The sequence below is a fragment of the Pinus tabuliformis genome, chromosome 8, assembly GCF_031772625.1.
Source record: "Pinus tabuliformis cultivar Carrire ecotype Pingquan chromosome 8, CPIR1, whole genome shotgun sequence".
NCBI lineage: Eukaryota > Viridiplantae > Streptophyta > Pinopsida > Pinales > Pinaceae > Pinus > Pinus tabuliformis.
In genome coordinates this window covers 1,131,002,153-1,131,026,092 of record NC_142294.1, presented here as the reverse complement: position 1 = coordinate 1,131,026,092, position 23,940 = coordinate 1,131,002,153, and positions in this window count along the sequence as shown.

Here is a 23,940-nt window from a genome sequence, read left to right as displayed (position 1 = left end):
GCCTTAAATACTTAGAGCTTTGCTCTATTTATACAATCTCATGGATAGAAAAATCTCTTTATTAATACTTCCAATTGATTACATACTTGACTCACTCTGCACACTCAGTTGCAGGGGTCTGTGCACTCAGCTGCAGACTACTAGGCTTCTGCGCACTCAGCTGCAGAGCCTCTTCCTACATTATGACCCAAAATTAGACTTTACACTTCAGATCTATCTCGTATACATCATCATTCCCTAGACATTCTGTGATTCCTTAAATACTTAGAGCTTCGCTCTATTTATACAATCCCATGGTCCATGGACCATGGGTAGATCTTCTAAAACTGACATTACATTATCAAAATAATGGCGGACAACCCTATGACTCTTTTACAACTATGCGCCCACAAAATGTGGAGTCTTTACATTGGAATTACAAACTTGGACCAAAATCTAGGCTTTAAGCCCTGAAACTACCCTTGGGGGATCGCATGCCCAACAAGCCCCTGACACAAACATCGTGACTTGCCCTCGATTCACTATGTAGGTGTGGAGATCTTTGCATGAAGACCTCCCAACTCTAATTGGATCGTTGCAAGTTCGGCAGCGCACTGAGTGGCTCATTGCTGAACTTCCTCTATGCATGGTATGGTGACTGCTGTTGTTGAACTACTGCCTTGAATCCTTTCCTGAGTTGATTGCAACTACATGAGTTTTGCTTCAATGGATGTTGTAATCGTATATGCCTCATCGATCCATGGTTGTAGGAGTGGTTTTAAAACTTCCTCTTTATGCCGAGCGGCATCCACCTACTCCTTGAGCGCCTTTTGGATTTGAATTCGACCATTCCCCCCACATTCGGTCCATTAATGCTAGATTGGCAGCCGATTTTCAAGAATCTAGCTCATAATGTTCACCTTAAATGCTCGCCACCCACTCCATTTGGCCTCAAAGCAAGCATCACATCGTGAATAGTGACTGTAACGGTCACTTTTTGGTAGACATGTGCGCCAATGCAACTGTCTTTGTGCTGTTGCAGACCTTGTGACACTTTGCTACTGCGCACTGTCCTGACATCGCGCAGTTCTTGGACAGAGTAGTTTATAGTCCCCCACCTCCTTTCAGCTACCTGGAGCACTAACACTGTGCTTCAGCCGACTAGCAAAGTGCCCAGGCCACCTATGTAAGGCCTCAAACGACTGTTATTCACTTTTCCTAGGAAAGTTTCTCCATTCAACTTTACCAACTGTACTGCGCCACCAGCAATAGAACCATTTGTTGGCTTATGGGGGCTTGACCTAGGTTCATATTTATTTAGAAAAACAAATCCCTACACTACTGGCCCTTTCGGCATCAGCCTGCAGAGTGCGAACTGAAGTCTCACCTGAAGCATTATGTGGGGATGATGGAACCAATTTTCCACACCCTTGAAATGGATGTGATGTCGGATTATTCTAACTAGTCCTACCTTTGCATAGGCTGCTTCGTGCTTTCTTCTAACCTTCAGTACCTTCGCTATCTATTACAATTAGCCTTCGTGTAGCCCTAACCAGGGCTGAGATGCTTTCACGTTGTTATGGTAGTGAACTGCGTATTTCCCTAACTACGCCAAGTATCTTACTTATCTAATTATCATATCTTAGTTATCTTCACGTAACAGATATTGTTACTTGCATTCACTTACCAATACAATTATATACATTCACACATCATATAAGCATTAGAAGTGAAATCCATACCCAATATAACAAATGCATAAAACAGGAAATAAAGTTGTAGAATTGATAGAAACTTCTCTTTATTAATACTTCCAACTGATTACAAACTCAACTCGCCTGGTGCACTCAGTTGTAGGGGACATGCACTCAATTGCAGACTACTAGGCGTCTGCGCACTCAGCTATAGAGCCTCTTCCTATGCTATGACCCAAAACTAGACATTACACTTCATATCTATCTCGCATACATCATCATTCCCGAGACATTTTGTGATGCCTTAACTACTTAGAGCTTCACTCTATTTATACAATCCCATGGTCCATGGACCATGGGTAGATCTTCTAAAACTAACATTACATTATCAAAATAAGGGTGGAAAACCCTATGACTCTTTTACAACTATGTGATCCTCGCCCACAAAATGCGGAGTCTTTACATTGGAATTAAAACTTGGACCAAAATCTGGGCTGTAAGCCCCAAAACTACCCTTGGGGGATCCTGCACCCAACAGGCCCCTAGCACAAACATCGTGACTCACCCTTAATTCACTCTGTAAGTGTGGAGATCTTTGCACGAATACCTCCCAACTTTGATTAGAACGCTACAAGTTTGGCAGCACACTTTTTGGCTGCCTGCTAAACTTCCTCTATGAGCGGTTCAGTGACTACTGTCGTTGAACTACTACCCTGAATCCTTTCATGAGCTGCTTGTAGCTGCACGAGCTTTGCTTCAATGGATGCTATAATGGTATACACCTCATCGATCCATGGCTGTAGGCACACTTTCAAAACTGCCTCTTTATGTCGAGTGGCATCCACCTACTCCTTGAGTACCTTTTGAATTTGAATACGACCATTCCGCCCACATTCAGTCCATTAATTCTAGATTGGCAGCAGATTTTCAAGAATCTAGCCCATAAAGTTCACCTTAAATTCCTCCTACCCACTCCATTTGGCCTCAAACGAAGCATCACATCGTGAATAGTGACTGTAATGGTCACTTTCCGGTAGACCTGCGCGCTAACATAGCTGTCTTTGCACTGTCGTGGACCCTGTGACACTTCGCTACAACACGTAGTCCTGACATCACGCAGTTCTTGGGTAGAGTAGCTTATAGTTCCTCGCCTCCTTTCAGCTGCCTGGAGTGCTAAGATTGTGCTTCAGTCAACTGGTTAGGTGGCCGGGCCACCTGTGTATGGCTTCAAATGTCTGCCATTCACTTTTCCTAGGAAGGGTTCTCCATTCAACTTTACCAACGGTACCGTGCCACTGGCAACAAAACCATTTGTTGGCTTATGGGGGCGTGACCCAGGTTTAGAGTTATTTAGCCAAACAAATCCCTACACTACTGGCCCTTTTGGCCTCATCCCACAGTTCGAAAACTGAAGTCTCACCCGAAGCAGTATGGGGGGATGCTAGAACCAAGTTTCCGCACCCTTGTGATGGATGTGATGTCAGTTTATTCCAACTAGTCCTACCTTTACGCAGGTTGCTTCATGCTCTGTTCTAAGCTTTAGTATCTCCACGATTTATTACAATCGACCTTCACGTAGCCCTAATGAGGGGCTGAGATGCTTTCGTGCTATTATGGCAGCGAACTACGCTATTTCCCTAACTACGCCAAGTATCTTACTTATCTTATTATCAGATCTTAGTTATCTTCGCATAACAGATATTCTTACTTGCGTTCACTTAACCAATACAATTATATACATTCGCGCATCATATAAGCATTAGAAGTGAAATTCATACCCAATATAACAGATGCATAAAATAGGAAATAAAGTCACAGAATTGATAGAAACTTCTCTTTATTAATACTTCCAACTGATTACAGACTCGACTCGCCCTGCGCACTCAGCTGCAGGGGTCCATGCACTCAGTTGTAGACTACTAGGCCTCTGCGCACTTAGCTGCAGAGCCTCTTCCTACACTATGACCCAAAAGTAGACTTTACACTTCAAATCTATCTCACATACATCATCGTTCCTTAGACGTTATGTGATGCCTTAACCACTTAGAGCTTCACTCTATTTATACAATCCCATGGTCCACGAACCATGGCTAGTTCCTCTAAAACCGACATTACATTATCAAAATAAGGGCGGACAACCTTATGACTCTTATATAACTATGTGCTCCACGCCCACAAAATGCAGAGTCTTTACAATGGAATTACGAACTTGGACCAAAATCTGGGCTCTAAGCCCCAAAACTACCCTTGGTGGATCCCGCGCCCAAAAATATGTGTCTGCTTATCAGACTTATGATTCTTCCATTGTCTGCCTGTCTATTCCTGTCCATGCTTCTTCAGGATGAAAGGAGTGCTCTAATCCTCACTGTTGCCTCCTCCTTGATCTGACAACTCTTGCTCATCAGTATGATGTGAAGCAGACTTCTCACTCTCCTCAGTATCCTTCCATTATTTTCCTGCCTACTCTTTAGCAACACGCTCTTCCTCCAGACGTGCTTTCTTTGTAGCTACCTTAGCAGCCTCCATTTTCTTTTGTTTAGCCAAGTTGCGTGTATCTTTCTGAGCGATGTCCTTCTGCTTCTACGCAGCAGAGATTTTTGCACCTTTGTTTTACAGGCTTCATGTTTGGCTTCAATCTGATCCTCATAACACCTAAATCACCAAGTATTCCCTTTAGATATGAAAACTTAATGGGAAAGAGATCCTGGTCTATTGTAGCATCATCCCAATACTCTCAAATATTCGCAAACTTAATTTCTTATTTAGTGCCAATGTTTACATGTATTGTCTTTAAAGGTATAGAGATGTCTGGGTTCTCTACTTGCAGTCCTTCTATTACGTGATGCCCTTCTATCTCTGTAATATTGATATTTCTCAGGTCTTCTTCCTCTTCTTCAGTGGTCACATTATAGCATTCCACTGTGTGGCACAACTGGGTGCTCCAATCTAGTTGGGTCCATTCCATAAGTTCCTTCTGTGTCTAGAAGATAACCACTTTAATTTCCTAAAGCGCTTCATCGATCCTTGCAGACCCGTCCTCGAAGCTGAAATTCAATAAGAACCCTTCCTTCAATATATCCCATTCTGCAGTGTCATGGCGGAGCTCTGTTTTGAGGTACCAGTTCATCGGGATTGTATCCAAGGTATGACAAAATAAATGTACCCATTTTGGTTGCGGTTTTGTCCCCCATGCCTTAGTCAAATTTTCCAGGTGATTGCACGGATCATCCTTCCCATTATACTTCTCAGTCATTCTTGTATTAGCATGCCTAAATCGCAACTTCATCATTCTCCTGTAATCTTGGCATCCAACAAAACTATCCTTATGCGTACCCCACCATCGTGCGGGTATAGCACGTGGTGTCAACTCTAATGCTTGAAAATGGTGGCCTTTATGGACTTCATGCTCAAATTCATCTAGAAACATATCTATGTCAGTCAGACCATCATAATAAGGTAACTTTCTTGCCTCCGATGAAACACAATGCAGTGACTTTGTCATCATTTTGCACCGTAGCGTAGATACTTCATGTAAGTAATTTTCCCAATGCTCTAATTCCTCATCTGAGTCAGAAGTGCAGGAAATCTCCCAGTCCCATGCAATCCATCCATCCACCATCAGATTGATCCAATCTTGATCTCACACTTTTATCTTATAGGTTTGATCCAGCTCATCATCACTTTCTATGTAATTGTGGACTGGTTCAGTATAACGTGCCCCCTCCGCAGGATCCAGTGGCACTATAACCCTTAGCAACTTCCTTTCAAATGACATTGTTCTCTTCTTCAAATTAATGACCCCATCCATATCAATGGCCTAGTCGATTCCCAAGAATGCAAGGTAGGGATTATTGTCATCGAAAATTTCTATAACTTCAAGGTCCGCCACAACACTCACACCCTCAATATCGACCGTTATGCCATATAATTGTCCCATGGGGGATGATTTTCTGCTGATTTTCCATCCTAAGCTGAATCGGAGACCACTGTAACACTGGTCTCCCCATCCTTTCCCATGTCTATTTCGGTAGAACATTCACATCAGATCCCAGATCCAAAATGACTTGGTCCATTTCATAATCGCCTATTTGCACTGTTAGCCACATCTCACATCTTGTTCGTGTCTTATGTTTACCAATCTTTCTAACTATGTGCTGCTCCATAAGAGTCTTTTCCTTATTTGTGCACTTATCTATAAAGTCTTGCAATCCTTCCACAACCTTTTTGTCACATAGTAACTTCATGCAGGTCTCCAAGAAGGTGGTGAGCATGGAATGATCAACCTCTTGTGTCACACACGTCTCTGGTGTCTTGTCCTGGCTTCTTGAGGCGGAGGTCTCAACGAAGCTCTTCTTGGCTTCCATAAATGTTTCCTTGGTGCGATTAAGGTCAAAGGTGACTTCTTTCTTAGGACCTTTATGGACCCATCCATCTTCTTTAGGTTGCTTACCTTTATTTGCGCCAGTTGACATTCCACTCCTTAGTACAATATTAATGCTATGATCCTCCTCATGGGGCTCAATCCTCATCATTTGCAAATTCTGCGTAGGTTGCTAAGGCTATGTTTTCTTCTCTTGCATTTTAGCTATTATCACTAGACATTCTTCTATGGCATGGTCAAATTGTCTACAGTATTGACATGAAGGGTGTGTAGGATTCAAGTAGTCTCGTGCAACGTGCCCCGAATGTTTGTATTTGTAGTAGATAATTTGACCACGACCTCTACTAGGTCCTTGTCCTCGTCCTCGCCGTCGCCGTTGAAAACCCCTGCGGGCTTCTACTATGCCTTGATTTGGAGGCTGAGTTTTTGCTTGCATATGGTAATTACGGGTTATTTCCATCATCATCTCATAACTTTGGCAGTGGCACTCATCATGGCCCATATATTTGTAGAAATTGCAGAATAGTTGTTGGGGTGTCTGAACAAACTTTTGAAGTAAGTGGCAATTATCTGTCTCATGTTTCTCTGTGACTTGACAGATGGTGCACCATAGCGCATCTCCTGTGCTTGGCTTGGCTAGCACTTCTAGCTTCAAGGGGACTAGCCCCTCCTATAATATAATTCATGTGGACTGGATAATGATCTTTATCATGCTCATTGCCTTTGTACTTCAAGCACCAAACCTCTATGCACACTTCTGACTTATTCTCCCTTTCTTTCTTTAAACTCTATAATTCTATGTGCATGCTCGCTAACTACGAGTGAATCTATTTTACCCCTAGGTTCATATCCTGAATTGGTGATGCGTGCAACCTCATCATGATCTCCAAGGCCTTTTCCTGCATTGCTATCTTCTGTTGTGATAGAGCACTTCTTAAATGCGGCAAAAGCGATGCAATAAACTAGTCGTGGTGTTGGCTATCTAAGATTTTTATGTTAGCTTGTCTGATCTGGCACTTCAACCTCTGATCAAAGTCCCAAGGTGTCTCCTCGACTCTCATTAGGATCTACTTAAATTCAATTACCAACTGCACCTCCAATTTAGGCTTACTAAATTCTTTGTTCAAAGTTTTCTGAGTCTCTGCTAACGATGCATGAGTATTATCAACGTAATACTTAATATACCAGGTTAGTGTGCAATCCGACAAGGCAGTAACCAACTATGCCTTCTTTATATTATCATCGATGATTTTTTGCACTGTCCATACCATGTTAGCAACAAACCAGAATTTCTCTAAATCTTCGCTTCCTATTCCCTTGAAGATCAACATTTTCATTGTGTTTTCCATGATGAATGGTGGAGGTGGAGGTGGAGGTGGAGGTGTGGGTGAAGGTGTATGAGGTGGAGGTGGAGGTGGAGGTGGAGTGGATGGATGATGTATTCTAGGAATACTCTGAGTTATTAGCTGAACAACGCTTTGTGGCGTAGTCTGCACCACCCCTTCATCGTCACTTGAAGGAGGTCCAATCAATAGGTTATACTCTAGACCTAATTCTCCATTATATCTAAAGAATCTACCACTTTGTGTAGCTTCAAACATTAAGGTAATGACATCATCTGCTTTTCACATAACAACATTGTAGTCCAAATATTCAATGACCTGGTGTACTTACCTCGCAGTCCTTTGAAGAATTTCTACTCTGCTTCACTATAACTAACTGATGTGTCTACTACAAATTCAGTGACAAATCCTCTCGAAATTCGATCAAGCCAGTGAACGATAGCCCACGTGAGCTTGTTATCAACTATCTCTAATATTCACACCAATTCTAGCATCCACACTATGGGACTATCGAGCTTCCACCTTCCTTGGTTGTCCGCCAGTTTAACTAACCACTCATACAATTCAATTGGAAAAGTGCTAAAGAAAATTTTGTGTACCTCTGTATACACCTATTCAACGAATCCTTCTTTGAAAGGCTCGGATTCCTATTTCCTTGAGCTATGAACTCGTGAATATTTCGATCTAACCACTTTTCAATATATTTCTTAGTCGAATTCCAATGATCCGACATCACACATCTCTTAAGAAAATATCTGTCCCGACAACATAACCATTTGTTGGATTAGGGGGTCCTGACCCAGGTTCAGAGTTAATTGTTCCAACCAACATAATCATACACTGCTGGCCCTTTCGGCAACAAGCTTTGTAGCACAAGCTACAGTCTCACCCAAAGCAGTATTGGGGGATACAAGAACCAAGCTTATGCATCCAGAGACTAGAGTGATGTCTTCTAGTGCCTTAGATCTACTTCCGCATAGATCGGTAGAATCCTAGGGCTCTTTACTGCAACTAAGTTAAAGCTGCTTCCAAACCTTTGCAAAGGTCCATGATCAGTCCTTGTGGACCTTAAACATTTGATTCACCTACTTCGCACATAAAAAAGAAACCCTAGATAGGAGTTCGTGTAAATCTACTTAATTCATCAGAAAACATAAGAGAAATAACTTCTAACTTCGCGGAAGTGGATAATAATTCATTTCATATATTATTAAGACAGATTCAGTGAATTCATGTAGCATCCATTCAATATTTCAGGAAACATATCATTAATCAACAACATATAACATAATAAATTCAATGGAAATACTTAGTAATTCTTCAAAAATCTGTCTTTGTTGATCTTCAATTCACCGATTACAGATTCTTCTTACCCTATGCACACAACTGCAGGGGTTTGTGCACTCAGTTACGGACTCTACCCAGGCCTCCAGTGCACTTAGTTACAGGAGCCTCTCTTTCTCTATCTAAGCACAGGAAGCAGAGCCTTCCGAACTTAACAAAAACTCTTCAACGTACCCAATTCTCTATTCAAAGTTATCTCTAAGACTCGCTAAGACTAAACTATTTATAGCTTTCCTAATACAATACCATGACCCGTGGCTTATGGGTGAGTCTTCAAAACTCGACAAAAATAAGGGGCTAAGACCCCTTTGACTCCTATCTATTTGTGTGCACATTTCACAGAGACTTTACATATTTTACAAAATGCTTTACAAAAAATGACTAGTTTATTCAATTCTACCCCTAGGGACCCCATCCCAATAGGAAGGTCAAAGCCCATTAGTTGGTTAAGAAGTTAAGGTTTTTTTTGACCCACCCATGGTTCATGAACCATGGTATTGTAATGAAAGAAGCTATATAAATGAATTGTAGTGAGTCATAGGAACCAATCAATAATTGAAGATCTATGTATGGGAAAGTGATGTAAGGAAGAAGAGTTTGCTTTCTGTACTTCAACGAAGGCGAAGGATCCTACAACTATGTGCGCAGAGATCTTGGTTAATCCGCAACTGAGTGTGTGGTCTCATGCAGCTGTGTGCACATGGAAGAAAGAGTATGTAATAGAAGGATTGATCATAATAAAGACTATTTTGGAGTAATATCTGTGTATCCATAACTTTATGTTCACTTTTGAATTTTCTGTGTATTCACTCTGATTTATGAATTTATCTTAAGAAACACATAATTGTTGCACGAAAGTACTAAAATTTGTTAGATTACTTGAAGTTTTGAATATTTAAAGCAATCAGCATAGAGTGAGGAACTCGTTTTTGTAAGTTACATTAATTTTCACATTTCAAGGGTTAGGGTTTGCAAAGGTTAGAATAAGGTCCTAGGAATCACAAAAATCCATCATATAGACCTCTGGATGTAGAAACCCAGTTCTGTCACCCCCAATATTGCCTTGGGTGAGACTATAGCCTACACTACACGAGTTGTTGCTGAAAGGGATGACAGTGTAGGGTTTTGTTGGTTGGTGCAACTAACTTTGAAACTGGGTCCAAACCCCCTTAAGCCAACAAATGGTTCTATTTCCAGGATTGGTATCTGTCTAAGGAATGTTTGATTTCAAATAAATGGTTCCCCACTAAGAATGAAATCGAGAAGTGGATAGGTCGGAAGCTGCACGAATTTGTAGTCTAGGAGAATAGGAATCCACGCCTTTCGAAGGAAGAGTGGCTAAATAGATATCTATATACAGATGAATATGAAATTATCTTGGGATATTTTCCATGTGAATTACACCAGTGGCTATCTAAATTGGTGGACATTGAAGGTACGTGGATGTTGGATAGCCCTATTATGACTACAGAGTTGGTAAGGTGCCTAGAAGCTTTAGAAAACAAGATCACAAGGGTTGTCAATTTATGGATCGATAGCATTTTGTGAGGATTCATCACTGAGTTTGTGATCGATACATATGTTAGTTATAGTTAAGTTGAATGCTAATTTTAGGACCAAGAGGTAAGTATATGAAGTCCCTAAAAACTTAGATTAAAATTCTATTGTGTGAGAAAAGGGTTATGCCATTGAATAAATGTTTAGAAGAGATGTGACGGGAGCTACATGAACTGGAAAAAAATTGAGAAGACATCTAGACTTAGGTGCTGAGTATAGTCCTCTGTTGGGAGAATCTGATAGGGATGAGGAATGCAGTGCTTTGAAGACACCTCTAGGTGCACTGTAGCTAGTGAAACATGGTATCGTGGGGATACCACATCCATCCACTCCACTTCCACCATCACCTCTCCCTCACACACCTACACCTACATCTCTGCCTCCACCTCCACCTCTACTATTCAACATGGCCAACACCATGAAGATGCCCATATTTAGGGGTTTGGGGACAAAAGACCCCAAACAGTTCTGGTTTGTAGTAGATGTTGTGTGGAAGTTACAGTAGATTACAGATGATGATTTGAAGAAAGCACATTTGTTTACAACACTGCAAGGTAGAGCACTGAGATGGTATATTAAGTATTGTTCAGATCATCCAAATGAAACATTGGAAGAAACAAATAAAGCACTCAATAATGAATTCAACAAGCCCAAATCATAAGCTCAGTCAGTAACAGAGGTCAAAGAGATCTAAAATAAGGTGAATGAGTCCACGTGGGACTTTAATCAGAGGTTGAAATGTTTGCTCCAATAGGCTAATATGCAAATCACAAATGACCAACACAAGGACTGGTACATTGCTTCACTATTGCACCATTTAAGAGTTCCAATGTCACAATAGAATATTGGGACATAGGTGAAGGCATTAGAGATTTCTATGAAATTAGAAACCTCACCCATTTAGGATATGAATCTGGGAGTGTAGCAGATTTAGCCACAACTGACTAGCCTGCATATGGAGTTACAGAGCCTCAAGAAGGGAAAAGGTGTCCAGAATGAGGTCCCTATGGAAGTATGGTGTTTCAAATGTAAGGGTTAGGGTCATTATAAGGGTCATTTCCCGATGTACCAACACTACCTAGTTGGAGGGGGTCCTGTCCCCTTGAAACCATAGAACACCGCTGGTCCAAGTATGGGGGTGGTACCATGGTGTGCTATTTTTTAGATTACAAGAAAAAACATGATGAGAAATTGTCATTTGTTACAGAAGTTTGTGCAAACTCCCCAACAATTTTTCTTTAATTTTTGTAAGTTTGTGGGTCATGAAGAGCACAATTACCGAAGTTATGAATTGATGATGGAAAAAATACCAACATATAGAGTACAGATGGAGGCTCATCCTCAAGATCAAGGTGCAACTAAACGTGTGGATGGTTTTAGGGACAAGGAGGAGGATGAAGAGGAGGGGTTGGAAGAGGTCATGGTTAGATCATCTATTATAATTCTGGAGAACCAGGTCACTTTGCATGATATTGTCAGAACCCAATGCACCCCTCATGTCAATGTTGTCGCCAGTTTGATCATGTCATAGAATATTGTCTTGTGCTCATTTCCAAGATGCAAGAAAATAAGACTCAGACTCAACAACCTACCCAGAACATCCACATGATGAGATCTGAACTGCGTGAAGAGGATCCTAGTTTTAATATTGTCACACGAAGTGGCATAACCACCGGTGAAGATAAAGGGAAGCAACCAGAGGAAAATGTATGGTTTTGCAAGGTTACTAATAAGGAGACTGACTTCGATGTAAATAAGGTAAAGGAAACATTTATGGAAGAGAAAAGGAGCTTCACAAATGCATGAGATTCTACATCAAGGAATCAAAATACTTGCACGAGAAATCTTGAGGATGTTGGTACTATGCAGGAGGCAGTCCCTTCATTATTAGCATCCTTTTTAAAAACATGCATGAATATCTTAACTTTTAAGGGATAAGAAGGTGGTAGAAGGATTGTAAGAATTGATAGATAATTGAAATGGAAATAATAAGCCACTACCGGAATAGAAAGTGGTACATAAGGTGGGAAAAAGTAAGAAAATAACTAGTCGCAAAATGAGGTTGATTGCACAGATAAGAGAATTCAAAATGGACTAGGTAGTTCTTGATTTAGGGTCTGATGCAGATGATTTGCCAAAGAAAACTTGGGAAAGAATGGGAAGACAAGTGCTATAGTGGTCCCTAATCTAGCTGAGGATGGCAAATTAATAGAAGATTAGTCTTATGGGGCACCTACATGGAGTGACTGTGGATATAGCTAACTTTGAAGTGATCAAAATAGTGGATGACAGTAACCCATATCCATCACTGCTTGGAATTGATTGGGAATTTGATATAAACACAATCATCAACCTTAAGAAGTGGAGTATGACATTTGAAAAACAGGAACTAAGGGTTATTGTCCCATTGGACCCAAACAAGGGTGCGCGATATACTTAACCATTCTATGATTATGAGGAGAATGAAAATATTGAGAAGATCTATAAGCCGACTGTGCAAGATAAATATTGGATCAACCCTATGGCGGATGGGAGAATTATGTGGGAGAATGATAACTCATGTAATTCAAATTCAGGTGAGGAGCTTGAACACTGGCAAAACATGTTGCATGAGGTATCGTTGTTGTGATGCAATAGGCTTACAAAGTCACTCTAATGTATATCCACTGAGGTATGCAACTTACCACATTATGATGGTTTAGAAGATGTCAATTTATTTTTGGATAAATTTGAAAGGTATGTACTAGAGGAACATCGGTTCCAAGCACTAGACATCGTTCTGAGAGCTATGCCTACATGATGGTCAGTTGTGCATAAGAACAACTTTACAGATTGGAAGGAATACCAGTGGATGATGAAACTACGATTTGGGTATGCCAATAGCCATAATACAGAGAAATACACAGGGAAGGATGATCCGCTTGAGCATCTGGCTTGATAGACGAAAGCATGGAGAGAAGAACCAAAGCCAGAATGGGTTCATATATTTTGCCACACTTTGGATATGATTCTGATGAACTAGTATCTGGAAATAGAGCTACGACATGGAATCGCAGAATGGGATGTTTTGAAAGAAAGTTTTATGTGAACTTTTGGCTTTGAAGATGGATTTGAATGCATCGATGAGGCATTATAGGAGATCAAAGCTATAATATTCATAATTCCTGAAGAACCTATTGCAAGGGTACAACCAGATCAGAGCATGCATTTGCACCATGCACTTGAATGTTACAATGTGACCACTGAGGAAGGCGAAGAAGATCCTAGGAACATCAATATTCCTAAGTCAGAAGGATGGCGCAAAGTCACTCAGCCTAAGGTGAAGGTTCCTAAAATTTCACAGCCTTTGAAGACCAAGAAGGTGAATATTGGATTAGAAGCACAACCAAATTTTGCAAACATCAATGACTATTGGGATGAAGATACAATGGACAAAGTCACGGAACTACTACGGGAGTATGCAGACTTGCTTCCCACCAATTTCTCTAATATAAAAGGGATAGTAGTGGATCAAGGTGTCATGAAGATCACTCTGAAGCCTGATGTGAAGCTAGTGAAGTAGTTCCATTATCGATTGAATCCTAATTACAAGGAAAATTTGTGCACTAAATTGGATAAGATGCTTTCAACCAGGATTATTGAGCTTGTCAAAGAATCAGACAAGATTAGTCTTATGGTGGTTCAAGAAAAAAAATGCAGGGTGAAATTCAAATATGTTAGATTTGAGGAAGTTGAATAATGCTTGTGTCCACGATCCAATTCCTATGTCGTTCATAGACGAAGTACTAGAAAATGTTGGAAGTCAAGAAGGTTATTCATTTACTGATGGGTTCTCAAGGTACCATCAAATCAAGATCTCTCTGGAGGATAGAGGTAAGACTAGCTTCACTATTGAATGTGGTTGTTTCTAGTATATAGTTATGCCTTTTGAACTGAAGAACGCCCCTGCAATATTCTCTAGGGTGGTAGTCGAAACCTTCAAGGAGTTTATTCACAAGTTTTTGGAGGTTTACTTCGATGATTGGACGATGTTTAGATTAGTAAAATGACATGTTTCCAGTCTTCACCTTATGTTGGATATGTGTCAAAGATATCATATTTCCCTTAATTTGAAGAAATGCATATTTTTCGTACCATATGGGATACTATTGGGCCATTGTTATAGACATTTTTTGGCACTGCAACCCCAATCAAACATTTCCAGAAACCAAGGGCTCCTAAGTCCCTAAAAGTTTTGTTCCATCCCCTAAAAGAACAAGGTCAGCTGATTACATCATCTCCCAGAAGTTCTCGATGAAAACTACTCAGAACTGGTCAAAACTGGACCATCTCACCTACTCCATGGTCAAAGTTCACTGCATCCCACCTAAATTCACACGGGAGGTGCGATGCATACTGAAAAGCCCTTCTATGGGGTGCAATGGGAGAGAGTGGACAAATGGAAGAGTCAATTTGCGAGGTGGAGGATCATGGAATCTTCCAGAAACTTCTCCTGTGACACTTGCCTCTCTGCATTCGCCCAGGGATGAGTAAGAGATCATCAATCTCCAAGTGGAATCAAGAACTATCAGAGAGAGGACACTAATCAAATCTTAGAAGCTAACTCACCTCCCTACAATCATCTATATATGGATCCCTCATCCCAGAGATCCAGAGGCTGGAATTTTGTATCTTGTAAGGAAGTGCTGCTGGTTTCTTGGTGTAACATCATAATGTTGGGTGATCTAAGCTTTTCATGAGGTGAAGAAGGGTTTTCTTGCTGAGAGGATGACGCTGGGTCAGAACAATTGGCTGTAATCCTCTTTGCTATTCTTGATATTAATAAAGCTATTCAAGTTTTCCTCCACATTATTGTATGATTGATGATATATGCATTTGTGTGGTCAATATATATCTAGTCCTATATTGTTTATGATAGTAGATCTCTGTTCTTGGATAGTGTTATGCTGCTTTGATTCAACAGGTGCTCTTTGAAGTTGGGTAGACGAGGAAGCGAGTGGCAAAGATCGATCAGAAGGGAGAAGAATCAAGCAAGGAACCAAGCGCAAGATAGAGGTTGGTCTCCTTTATTCCTCTCTTATCTACTTCTCATAAAGGAAAATGAAGGTAGTTTTAGTTTGTTTGTTTCTAAGATAGCTACCAGTCTTAGTGGGACTAGTAGCTCTGCATAGACACTAGTTTTCCCGGTAACAAAATGGCGACTCCACTGGGGAGCGAATAGATTGTTTGTTTGTCTATATTTGTTTGCTTTATAAACTTACAGACGGAGCCTAAAGTCAAGCCAGCTAGCCTACGAACTGCATTTGCTATGCAAGTGCAAAGTAGATCAATGATGCTTCAGTCTATCTCCGGGTTTTGTTTATGAACTGAACAATCGATTTACAAGCTCACTAATTGCGCTTGTGGTGGCTCTAATAACCTCCTTATATCTACCCCTATGATTTATTTACTGATTATCACTTGCTCGACCTAAATCCCTGAACTGTGCTGCAAACTGTGATCAAGAACTGGATCAAAAGTCTCGCATTGTACCATCGCACCCTCTCTTCAAGGATATCAGTATGCATCGCACTTCCCATGTGCTGTAGGTGGGATGCATATTGGAATCCCTGTGTAACAGGTGCGCTGATTAGAGAAGGCTACTTTTGCCTCCAGAATTTGGTTTTTCTTCACTCTTTTCAACTCTATTTAGGAGTTTTGTTGTCTGTAGTCAGCACACCTTTGTTGGAAACCCCCTTCCTTGCCATTATTCCGCCTCCATTGTGCAAAGAACTGTAAATTTTTTTATGTATTGTGAGCCATTTTCAGTTCTCTTTTACAAAGAAGTAGCATAATTGAACTGTCGTTTCTTGATTTGGAAGTGTCGCAAGTGTCATTTTCAGTCATAAAAGAGAATCTGATTGTTCTTGATAGTCGATTACACTGCTACTCTTGTATTTGATTTGGATTATTAGTTTTTCAAGTGTCGAAAGCAAGTTTTCCATTCCAAATCGCAAAGTGTCATCATTGTCTTCATTTTGTCTTGAAAAGAAGATTTTTAGTAATGTCGCTTTGAAAAATAATTCAGATTTGCGCTTAGCTTTCTTTTTATCATTCACACATTAAGAAGGCTGAAAACAAATACATGCATGTGCATTTTCATTTAGATTGTTTGATTGGTTTGATTTAGGACAGTGCATATAGTGTGTGCTCTCTGCTCTATGTTGAAAGAATACAATCTCTCTTTCTTTAGTAGCTAGGATTTTCATTGCAAAAAGAAGATTAAACGATTGTTTATCATCTTAGATTGCATTTTAGGAATTGTATATCTACATCACACGGTGAACCTGAAAGGAAAATTTCTTAAACAAGATCAACTATAAAATAAATTTAATGAATCTAAAAACGTTTTGGAACCTAACGCACAACATTTAGAAGTCTAGGCTAGAGACGTATTCTGGCATCGTAAAGCCTGGTAACTATTGTTTTCATTGTTGGTTGAGTGATTCCTCCACTTTGAGATGACAAGTGCCAGTACGGACTTGTGCTCCCAAGTACCGTCGAGTATATATTGGGAGACCACAATAGGCTATATCCTTTATCCATAGGAAGCTGTGTTTGCCACCCTATCGATCGCAATGCACTAAACACAGCATTTGGGAAGATTACTGCGGTACCGTAAAAAGTATTCTGCAGTTTTGCGATTGGTTTGGTAATCCCTCTGTCTAGATTTCCAGAGTAGTCTCTTTTGTTCCTTTTCAGACTCCTTAAAGGAAAAGGTCCGTCTGAGCACTTGTCACTTCAGGCTCATTAAAAATCGAAGGTGCCCAGAGTCATCTTTTGTTTTTTCTTGAGTCTTAAAAATTGAAAAAACAAGTTTCATCAAAGCGTCTAAAATTTATTTTAACCAGAATAAATATCACCTTTCCTATGTTGGTATAGGTTGAGAAAAATGGAGTCCACCAACCAAGGATTTCCCCTTGGGGGAAATCCTAGTCCTTTCTCCTCTTGGGGAGATGTTGGTGCACCCCATATGGCCACATTGTCGCTTCCAGGATTAACAATCGGCCTGCCCGTATGGCTCTTCTCGACCTCTATCATTCAGAACACCATGATTCCTGAGCAATCAAGTAAGCAACTAGACAATACCAAAGCTACCCCCCAACCTTTTGGTTCATCCAATTCTCCCTCTCCTCCTTCCTCTTCGCTTGATGAAGCTGGTAAAGCCAAAAATCAAGTAACTAAGAAGAAGAAGGAGAAGAAGAAGAAAGAGAAGAAGAAGAAGGAGCCGAAGACGACAGGGGGGAACCAGGAATCATCTAGTGAAACTCTAGACACTGCACTATCAAAACCTAAATCTCCATGTATCATTTGCAAAGGAGATCATTATCATCGAATTTTCCCTGCATCCCTCAGATCTTAAGGGACTGGTCTCCTCATTTGCACAATCTGGTGTCAACAACCTCTGATGATCATGTTGAAAGTACACCATCAACTAGTGAAAGCGAAATGTCGGGACAGAAAAGGAAAAGTAAATTCCCTTGTAAACTATGTGAAGGTGATCACGCCGTCCACCATTGTCCCTTCCTAGATGAGGCTAAAAGAGTTTTGGAAAACCGTCCGGTTTCACCATTACGACTTCCTCCTGGATATAAGAAACTCTTGCCAAGTCCATCACTAGTTGAAAATCCGACTGACACGCCATTGTGGTCGGTTGAAGCATTTATCATTGAAGATAAACCATCTGAATGCACACCAGACAAAAGTCAAAAGGTCTAGGCGGCAATTGACCTGGTCTTGCCTTCAGAGGGTCCATCTTCAAATGATACAGTCACCGAAGAGAACAAGAGCGACACCGTTCAAATTCTCTTCGTAAACACAGACTCCAATGAACATGGGGGCAGTCTACCTATTCCTTTACCACAGGAAGGAATTTCATCAGAGTCATATCCGACCGTCTATTCGGTCCCACCTCCAAGCAACCTAGTTGTTTCCTTTGATTGGAATCTACTAGGCAGACCTTGTTTACCGGCTAGTGTACCATTTCGAATCATTGCTCAAATATACAAAATGGTCATGGCCGGTACCATCATAGATGAAGGGGCTTCTGCGAGTATCCTTTCCTCAACTGCTTGGAAACCGCTTGGTTCACCACCACTTTTGCCTGAAATGAGAAATCTAACGGGCTTTGATAAAGGAACCAGTCGACCATTAGGGATCCTTCCCAATGTGTCGATAACATTGAGAAGGAAAACCATTCACATGAACGTAATGGTAGTCCAAGGACCCCTGAATTATAATCTACTCCTTGGGCGCAACTATATTTATTGCATGGGAGCCATTGTCTACTCACTCTCTAGAGTAATGTGTTTTCCGCATGAAGGAAGAGTGGTCAAGCTCGTAGACCAGCTTTCATTCCCCAGTTCACACATAGAAAATAGTCAAATACCATCCCTGAATGGTCTTTTCACGCAAGGAATGTCTCATCAATCCCCAATCCGTCCACCTGATGAGCACGAGTGATTCGGGAGGACATGACTGAAACCCAGGGGGCATGCACCCTGGTCTATTTCGACAGAAAAACCTTGGGTATAGGGTAGGTTTCTGCGAAGGATATATGACTGGTTTATGAGATTAGACTGGAATAAGATACCTCTATCAGATGGTAGGCCTTTCCCGATAGAAAAAATGTTTTGTCTGCAAATTGAGGGGTAACCTATAAAAGGTAGGCCTTTCTCGATATAGCAAATGTTTTGTCTGCAAATTGAGGGGTAACCTGGGAAACTCTACTTCACTATACCTGGGGGCATGCAAACCTTTTGGCATGCAAGCAAAGAGCGTCCATTTATTTTTTAAATTTGTAAGTCCTCTAACCCTTTTAACTCGTAGGATTGGTCATTTCCTAACTTGCATAAAGAAAGGATGTGGGGAAAAGCTTTGAAAAAATGTCATATTAGATGAGACATCCTTATTATACGACTGGATCGAGTAGTTTTTATGTGGAGTTCAAGCTCGTTAAAAATTAAACATAAGAAATGAGCAAATGTTTCCCCCAGAGTTTAAGCTCATTCATTAAAAAATGAACCAATTTTCGGTAAATAACCATCGTGAATGCATTATCATCAGCCTTTGAAGCCTTGGTCATGTTCTCATCATCACCTCCACTCTATTTTGGCTGATCATTCACCTCCATTTGATTGTTTACCCTTTTTGAGGAACAACTGCGAAGAGTGATCCTATTAACCATCCTTGTGACACTACCGTGATTGGAAAATTCCAAACTGTACCTGGAATCAGCTGCTACCCGAATTTATCACTCGTTCCTAGAAAAACGAGTCTCCTTTAAGCTATTTTCATCTGACTCATAAAATATGAAAAGATTTCCGAGTAATTTGCCTCTCCAGATCGTTAAAGTGACCGGAAGTGCTATCCCTCCTTTAGATTTTAATATTTTTGGACCTGAGGATTTATTACACAAAAAGATCGAGCGCTTGTTTTGTTCGGCTCGTTAAAATTACCGAAAATTCATCCCTTTTGTATTATTTTATACTTTTTTTGACTTAAGGGATTATAAGACGAAAAAGGATTATTGGAGTTTTCTTTACGTCCCTTTCCAGACTCTCTAAAATTGAAAAGGACCAAGTTATATTTGGCGTTAAACTCGTTAAAACCGAATAGCGACAAACTTGTCCATACAGACAAAAACGAGTTTCACTATCGCTAGGCTCGTTAAAAAATAGCAATGGGTTTGCCCGAAGGGAAAATTATAGAACAAGCATATGTTATCCTCCTCAATCTTGATAAAAATAAAGAAGTACTGGTCAGCAATGACTGGGGAAAAATTGGGAAGAAAACTTGAAGAAACTTTATTGGTAGCAAGTCGCTCTTGAACATGACACTTTCACTCCGCATCCGAGTCGGGTTGGGTTGTTCTGTTCACTGGTCATATAACCATTGGTCCATCACACCATCCATATTTGGGGTTAATGCTACCAATCCATCATGTCAGTGTCGCCAGTATGTTCAAGAGAAGTCGCTCAGAGAATTCACTTGTGTCTCATCCACTGCAATACATTTATGCTCCATTCTTTCATGACTGCCACCCTGAACCTTATATCATCAGATCGTTTTCACCTCCATTAAAATCATTTTCTCCTTTCCATGCCGTAGATGTGGGATTCATTAAGGCCCTCCTATGGCGGGTCGCTTCTTGTCGACATCATCTCATTATCCAAGAAGTCGACTTAAGGACAACCCTTTCAGTACTTTGAAGCTTGCATGCCTCAATGGCAAGTTTCTCACTTCTGACGACAAGTTTACATCAATGGCCTTCGACCGAAAGATTTTGCGTGGTGTTCGACGCCAAGTCCCTTATTCACACCACGTGAATTGTACTGTAGTACCTTGAAGGTCATCATCATTATCGGTGATTCCTCTCACGCCTGTTAACAACTTACATCATTGGATGGTAATCAGGCGATGTCTTTCCATGTTTTACTCCAGAACATCTCTCAGATGGATCGACTTGTACTTTGAGTGAAGATCGAATGAGATTGAAGACCCCGGATCTAGTTTCATCCATCTGGGCTGCGATATATATTCATGAAAATAAAGACATCAAATGTACATCATTGCTGCACAGATAATCATCCAACCTAAGGGCTGATGGCTCTACCAGAATCATCAGTCTGCACACAGACGATTGTCTGTCTTATGTACATGAAAATGAATTTATAAAGCTGAGTATGGGAATGCCCGCCTCAGCTAGATCATGAAAATATTATGAAGATAATTTATTGTATTGTATCTTATTACAGGTTGCCTTCCAGCGCGAAAAAACTTCGGATCCTCATGATAAAGCATTTCACCCGACATCAAAATATTAACGACCTCATGCTTTAAGGCGCAACTGTTATAGAAATATTTGGGCACTGCAACCCCAATCAAACATGTCCATAAACCAGGCGCTACTAAGTCCCTAAAATTTTTGTTCCATCCCCTAAAAGAACAAGGTCAGCTGATTACATCATCTCCCAGAAGTTCTCCATGAAAAACTACTTAGAATTGGTCAAAACGGGACCATCTCACCTGCTCCATGGTCAAAGTGCGCTGCATCCCACCTAAATGCACATGGGAGGTGTGATGCATACTGAAAAGCCCTTCTATGGGGTGCGATGGGTGAGAGTGGACAAATGGCAGAGTCAATTTGTGAGGTGGAGGATCATGGAATCTTCCAAAAGCTTCTCCTGTGACACATGCCTCTCTGCATTCACCTAGGGATGAGTAAGAGATCATCAATCTCCAAGTGGAATCAAGAACTATCAGAGAGAGGACACTAATCAAATCTTAGAAGCTGACTCACTTCCCTGCAATCATCTATATATGGATCCCTCATCCCAGAGATCCAGAGGCTGGAATTTTGTATCTTGTAAGGAAGTGCTGCTGGTTTCTTGGTGTAACATCATAGTGTTGGGTGATCTAAGCTTTTCATGAGGTGAAGAAGGGCTTTCTTGCTGAGAGGATGACGCTGGGTCAAAACAATTGGTTCTAATCCTCTTTGCTATTCTTGATATTAATAAAGCTATTCAAGTTTTCCTCCACATTCTTGTATGATTGATGATATATGCATTTGTGTGGTCAATATATATATGGTCCTATATTGTTTATGATAGTAGATCTCTATTCTTGGATAGTGTTATGCTGCTTTGATTCCACAGGTGATCTTTGAAGCTAGGTAGACGAGGAAGCGTGTGGAAAAGATCTATCAGAAGGGAGAAGAATTAAGCAAGGAACCAAGCGCAAGACAGAGGTTGGTCTCCTTTATTCCTCTCTTATCTACTTCTCGTAAAGGAAAACGAAGGTAGTTTTAGTTTGTTTGTTTCTAAGATAGCTACCAGTCTTAGTGGGACTAGCAGCTCTGCATAGATGCTAGTTTTCCCGGTAACAACCATGTAGTCTATAAGCAGGGGTTGATGGTCGACCCTGCCAAAATTTCCCTAATTATTATTTTGGATCCTTTGAATAATGTCAAACAACTGCATGCAATGTTGGGCCACATAAGGTACTACAAGAAATTTATCAAGGTGTATGCGCAGATCACTACGACCATGGAAAGATTGCTAAACAAGGATGTAACATTTTGCTGGGATGATGATTTCCAGAAGAGTTTAGATGTTTTGAAGGAAAAATGGTCACCGCACCCATTTTAGTGTTCCCTAATTGGAAGAAGGAGTTCCATGTCCATGTGGATGCATCTTGCATAGCACTAGGAGTTGTGTTGACCCAACCATGTGAAGATGATATTGATCATCTGATAACATTTTCCTGTAGGAGGTTGTCAAAGGTGGAAAAGAATTATTCTACCACAGAGCACGAAGGACTAGAAATGGTGTATGTGTTGCAAAAACTTAGGCACTATTTGTTCGGTGCGCACTTCAAGATGTACACAGATCATTCGACTTTGAAGTACCTAGTCAGAAAACTTGTGTTGAGGGGCGGAATCTGTCGATGGTTGTTTCTCTTTCAGGAATATGACTTTGAGGTAATTGTGAAGCTAGGGCACCTGAATGTTGGACTAGATCACCTTTCACGTATTGAGAATGGTGACGATCCTACAAATCTGGAGGAGGGGTTGCCTAATGTGTAGTTCTTTGCTGTGCGCGTTGATGATGACCATTTCACAGACATAATCCAATTCTTGTCTACATGTACAGCTCTTAAGGGGTATTCGACACAACAAAAGAAGGAATTGGTGGTCCGGGCTACAGATTTCTCTACTATCGTTAGACATTTATATAAAATTTCATCTGATGAAGTATTGCAAAGGTATGTCCTGACATATGAACAAAAAATTATCCTTGCTGGAGTGCATGGGGGAGTTGCAGGAGGACATTATGTAGGACGAGAAATTGTGCAGAAAATCCTAGACTGAAGATTATGGTGGCCAACTGTGCATAAGGATGCCAAGGTTTATTGCAGGGCATGCGATGTCTGTTAGAGAACAGGGAGATTGTCATGAAGGGATCAATTACCCTTGAACCCACAGGTATCATTACAATATTTTGATAAATGGGTGATAGACTTCATGGGGCCAATTCGGCCACTGGGAAAGAACACAAGGGCCAGATATATCATTACAACAACTGAATAATTAACCAGGTGGGTTGAGGCACAACCTGTAAAGGGTTGTAGCATAACTATAGATACAAAGTTTATTTTTGAATATATCCTATCTTGGTTTTGCTGCCCTAAGATCTTGATGAATGATAGAGGTTCGCACTTTGTAAACAAAACAATTTCCACTTTGCTCGAAGAATTATGGATGTATCACCAGAAGTGTATGCCCTATCATCCTCAAGCGAACGACACTATAGAAGCATTTAACAAAATTATGGAGAACACCTTAACAAATATTTGCAATGCGAAGTGAAATGAATGGGATTTAAACATACCCATTTTTCTATGGACATATAGAACTACCTGCAAGAAGTTGACTGGACAAACATCGTTCAGATTGGTTTATGAACAAGAAGCGGTAATGCCAATCGGATACTAATGTTGTTGATTGTTGCGGTTACCGACATGGCTGATCAAGATATCATGGAAGAAGGCCTCGTGAAACTCATTGAGTTGGAAGAAGATTACTTCTTGGCAGGTTTTCATC